Below are 6000 nucleotides of genomic sequence, written 5' to 3' on the forward strand. Positions count from 1 at the left end.
TTCTTTCCATCATTGAAATATTCTCCACGATCCTGATCCAGTCTTGTTGTGCAGGTGGATCTGGTTGTAATAATTTTTGCCAAATACATGTCCTCGTTCCTTACTGCATCAGATATATTTCCCAGAAAAATTAAAATAAATCTTTAATAATAGATTTGCTTAAACCAGGGGTGGGTAAACTACAGCCCGGGGGCCATATGCGGCCCTTTAATCTTCTTAATCTGGCCCGCCGAATTTGATAATATCCAGTGTTTTTCAAAGTAATTTCAATAAATAGTAAATATCGTGGGACCTGAAAGACAGATATTTTGTTGTAATGATTTTCAGTTATAGGATATTTCAATAACATGAGATATTTTCTACATATCCCGTGTTATTTTTTTCTCTTATGAGGTGGATTACCAAAAAACTCCGTGTGCTTGAAGTCCGGCCCTTCCGTCAAATTTGAAAACCCTTTGTGGCCCTCGAGTCAAAAAGTTTGCCCACCCCTGGCTTAAACATTGAATCCAGAACAAGCAGAATATAAAATAATAACAATTTGTAGCCGGCAGCTCTTATACATATTCGATATGATCTCGCTGGCCAAATATAATTATATCACGGGCCAAATTTGGACCCCGAGCCTGAGTTTGACTTGAAAAAATACAAAACTCCAGGTTTGATTTTGACGAGGAAACAACATTATAACAAATCAGAGAACAGCGTATTATGGGCCCTTTAATGGTCCCACGGGCAGACGGGGGCGCTGTCCTGTTCTCCAGCCGCTCACGTCAAGTTAAGATTATGGTTTTGGCCACAAAAATACTCAAATTTACAAAAAATGATCCAGGTCTAGTAACTTCTAACACTCTGCACCAGAACTAAACCAGGACTGAAACAGGACTAAAACAAGACTGAACCAGGTCTAAACCAGGTCTAAAACAGCACTGAACGAGGTCTAAACCAGGACTAAACCAGGACTAAACCAGGCCTAAACCAAGTCTAAATCATGACTAAACCAGAACTGAACCAGGAGTAAAACAGGACTGAATCAGGACTAAACCAGGACTAATCCAAAACTTAAACAGAACTGAACGAGATCTAAACTAGGTGTAAACCAGGTCTAAACCAGGACTAAACCAGGAATAAACCAGGTCTAAACCAGGACTAAACCAGGTCTAAACCAGGACTAAACCAGGTCTAAACCAGGTCTAAACCAGGTCTAAACCAGGTCTAAACCAGGTCTAAACCAGGTCTAAACCAGGCCTAAACCAGGAATAAACCAGGACTAAAACAGTACTGAACCCGGTCTACACCAGGACTGAATCAGGACTGAACCAAGTCTAAACCAGGTCTAAACCAGGACTAAACCAGGAATAAACCAGGTCTAAACCAGGTCTAAACCAGGAATAAAAAATAAACCAGGTCTAAACCAGGTCTAAACCAGGAATAAACCATAAACCAGGTCTAAACCAGGACTAAACCAGGTCTAAACCAGGAACCTAAACCAGGAATAAACCTAAACCAGGTCTAAACCAGGAATAAACCAGGTCTAAACCACTAAACCAGGAAATAAACCAGGTCTAAACCAGGAATAAACCAGGACTAAACCAGGTCTAAACCAGGAATAAACCAGGTCTAAACCAGGTCTAAACCAGGAATAAACCAGGTCTAAACCAGGTCTAAACCAGGTAAACCATAAACCAGGACTAAACCAGGAATAAACCAGGTCTAAACCAGAACTAAACCAAATCTTAATTCCTCTCCACGATCCCTCACTGAAATGCAGTTCTAGCTGTAAAAAAAAAAAAACAAAAAAAAAAAACACAAACCATATGCCTTTCCTTATGTTCCCTTCTCATTTTGCAGTTCCCTCTTCGGCCTACAGATGGCACACTTCACCGCTCTCCCTTTGGTTTTCCCTGTCGACTTCCCTGTTTAGTCCAGCAGCTCCTTTTTTTCTTCTTCTTCTTCTTCTTCTTCCTCTCCTTTTCCGCGCCGGTCTCAAATGCGCGGCGGCACCTCTCTCGCCGCACTTTATCATTGACTGTATTGGGAGCATTTAATGGCACAATCGTGATGGATTCGGGGAGCGCTTGATTTATTGATCAGCTTCTCCGGTTTAAGCCGTGAATACTCAAACAGTCACCAATCACCTCCAGAAATCACCTTCTCCCCGCGCCGGCCACTCTTACAAACTTTTAAATGGATCCGGTTGCGCGCCACAGGTGACTTTGAGACAATCATCGATTAGAAAAAATGTGCGCCGTTACATAAAGGGGGAATTACGTCGCGCCGAATGCTGCTACGTGAGCGCGTCCATCCATCAGCGAGGAAGAGGAGGAGAAGAGGAGGAAGAGGAGGCGCGCAGACAGATGGGCTTAGTGAGTGAATCATTGACAGGGCCCTGCTAACGGATGCGGGGTCCATCAATAAGCTCAAAGCCCCGGTGATGAATTACTGCAGACAAACAATGCTGACGCGGCAAATGTGTTTTTAACAAAGGCAGGTGCAAATATTACAGACCCACTTTACGGCGCGCGGTGATGAGGAGGAGGAAGAGGAGGACGAAGAAGAAGCGCGCGGACGGACGGACGGACGGACGGACGGACGGACGGACGGACGGACGGACGGACGGACGGACGGACGGACGGACGGACGGACGGACGGACGGACGGACGGACGGACGGACGGAGGCGCTGTCAAGTTGGATTAGGGTTTTGGGACAGAAAAGGCCGAAGAGTTTACAAAGAATGATCCAGGTTTAGTGACTTCGAACACTCTGCACCAGGACTGAACCATGTATAAACCAGGACTAAAACAGTACTGAAAAAGGTCTAAACTAGGTCTAAACCAGGACTAAACTAGGTCTAAATGAGAACGAAATCAGGTCTAAACCAGGACTGAACCAGGACGAAACCAGGACTGAATCAGAACTAAAATGGTACTGAACCCGGTTTAAACTAGGTCTAAAGCAGGACTAAACCAGAACTAAACCAAGACTAAAACGGTACTGAAGCAGGTCTAAACCAGGTCTAAACCAGGACTAGACTAGGCCTAAACCAGGTCTAAACCAGGTCTAAACTAGGTCTAAACCAGGACTAGCCTAGGTCTAAATGAGAACGAAATCAGGTCTAAACCAGGACTGAACCAGGACTAAACCAGGACTGAACCAGGACGAAACCAGGGCTAAAACAGTACTGACCCAGGTCTAAACTAGGTCTAAACCAGGTCTAAAATAGGTGTAAACCAGGACTGAACCAGGACTAAATCAGGACTAAACCAGGACTGAATCAGAACTAAAATGGTACTGAACCCGGTTTAAAGTAGGTCTAAACCAGGACTAACCCAGGACTGAACCAGGACTGAAACAGAACTAAAATGGTACTGATCCAGGTCTAAACCAAGACTGAATCAGGTCTAAACCAGGACTAGACCAGGTCTAAACCAGGACTGAACCAGGTCTAAACTAGGTCTAAAGCAGGACTAAACCAGAACTAAACCAAGACTAAAACGGTACTGAAGCAGGTCTAAACCAGGACTAGACTAGGCCTAAACCAGGTCTAAACTAGGTCTAAACCAGGTCTAAACTAGGTCTAAAAGGTCTAAACCAGGACTAGACTAGGCCTAAACCAGGTCTAAACTAGGTCTAAACCAGGACTAGACTAGGCCTAAACCAGGTCTAAACTAGGCCTAAACCAGGTCTAAACTAGGTCTAAACCAGGTCTAAACTAGGTCTAAACCAGGACTAGACTAGGCCTAAACCAGGTCTAAACTAGGTCTAAACCAGGTCTAAACTAGGTCTATAAACCAGGTCTAAACCAGGACTGAACCAGGACTGTTTCTGAAAACAGCCAAGTTATTGAAGCAATTTGCCAAATCTTGTGTTTTAAATGTGCTTTTTGGACTTAAACGAAGGCATTATGATAGTAGTTTGCACGTAGCTGGTTAGAGATGCCTTTGAACACTTAATATTTGATTTTTTTTTTTTTTAAGTCTGACGGAAAATTTACTTCTAGAACTCGAGCAGATGATCACTGTTGAGCTCCATTCAGCCGAGTTCAGATGTCGTTATAATGAGGTGTTATAAAAACGCTGCATGTGTTTTTTTTTTGAAGCTCTTCTTTACACTGGACGCTGCAGAGTCCCATAAAATGTCTGGATCAATATAATAATATTCTTGCCTTCGTATGATGAATACAGTAGGTAAAACAAGACAGTGCTTCAGCTGCATTAAATCATATTAGATTTGATTGCTATAGAGTTTTCAATATATGGTTTAGAGCGAGGAGGAGGGGACTTTTTATTGCAAATGTCATAACCTTGACCAATCCCCAGATACAGAGTCAATATTTTCAGATCACGTATTGTTTTTACTGACAACGAAACATAATTTTGCCTATTCTAAATTACAAAAACAAGTAACAAAAAGGAAAAGAGGCCAAGATATTTTTTGTCATTTGCTGATTTTGTCTATATCCAATCAGTAAGCAGGATTAGGTCACGTGACCCTCTCCTTTGAGTTGCCGGACAAGTTAATAATGAACATAAACCTAAAAGGAGTCTGAAAGTTCACCTCGCTCTAAACCCCGGCACCTTTCACCCGTCGTTAATCAGTGCTAGTGCGGCCTCAGAGTGAATTCTGGAGGTAAATTAAATGTGTTTTGTATATTTAGCTTATTGATCTGGCAACACAAGGTCAGTTGTGTTTGTAGTTTATAATTACCGTATTTTTCAGACTATAAGTTCCACTTTTTTCATGGTTTGGGTGTTTCTTGCGACTCTGGTGCGACTTATATATTAAAATGTTCATGTCTGGAGAGGGCGCTCTAGTCTTGTGTGTCAGTATCTGCTGCTCTTATTACTCCTGTATCACTGTCACTTCACTCTACTGCGCATGTCTCCTGCAGAAAGAGCCTCTGTCCTGCTGAAAGTAGTGAAAATGTTCAGCCAAAAAACAGTAATCGAGCAGCAGAAAGAAAGTTTGGAGTGAGCGAGAAACTTGTGATGGACTGGCGGAAAAGTGCGGATGGAGAACACAGCTTCATGGAAACCGAGTGGGTGTATCATGCAACTTTTCTGGAAGTCATTGGATAGATCGACAAAGGCCGAACTTCAGTGACACCGAAACCATCCTGTCGGGATTCAGAAAAGCCGGAATAATTCTAACTGGAACTGATGCCGAGTCTGACGACAGCGACACAGAAGAGGAAGCGGCGTCTGTTTACCTCCGGAGGTCGCGGAGTTGCTCAAGAGTGACGCTGAGAATGAAGAATTACATTTTATTTAGATTTAGTGATTTGGAGTGAGACGGAGAGTTTGTTAAACTTGTTCTGCTCTGTTGTTTATGTTATAATTATCTGAAGAACTGTTCATATGTGACATTAAAAGTCTGTTGTTCTCTGTTCTGATGTTATTGCGTTTCAAGATGAAATGTCAGTTTCTGGTCTCTGATTTTCTAAAATAAATTTCCCCAAAAAGGTCGACTTATATATGTTTTTTTCTTCTTCATTACAAATTTTTTGGCTGGTGCAACTTATACTTCGGAGCGATTTATAGTATGCCTTATTTGACACCAGTCTCTTGTTATTTTGGCCACTTTATTATTACCATTTCTGTTTTTGCGCTTTGTTCTTATAATATATTGTCACGTTTGAGCTTCTGTGTTTAAATAATTTCACTTCTGGATCAATACATTTTGTCTAAATCTATGCCTAAATTCACGGCGGACGTCTCGGCTCTTTAAATCTGCAGGTATTTTCTTCACGTGCTTCTATATAAAAGGCCAAGGAGTGCATCCAAGTGAAAGACTGGCATACGCATTACCCAAAAGCCTTTCAGTGGACAGAGTCAGCGTTTCAAATTGAAAGGGAGTGACAGATATTACTCAGAGCGATGCTAAAACGTCTCTAAAGTGCTCTTTTTATTTGTGTATATCCCTCTAAAATGTTAATCCATCTCTGTCTCTCCTCTGTCATTTATCACGAGCACAACAAAAGCATCGTCTTTCTGGTGGATGGC

This window comes from Boleophthalmus pectinirostris, unplaced genomic scaffold (genome assembly GCF_026225935.1).
Source record: "Boleophthalmus pectinirostris isolate CB_2022bp ecotype Guang Dong unplaced genomic scaffold, ASM2622593v1 HiC_scaffold_2, whole genome shotgun sequence".
Taxonomy (NCBI): Eukaryota; Metazoa; Chordata; class Actinopteri; order Gobiiformes; family Gobiidae; genus Boleophthalmus; species Boleophthalmus pectinirostris.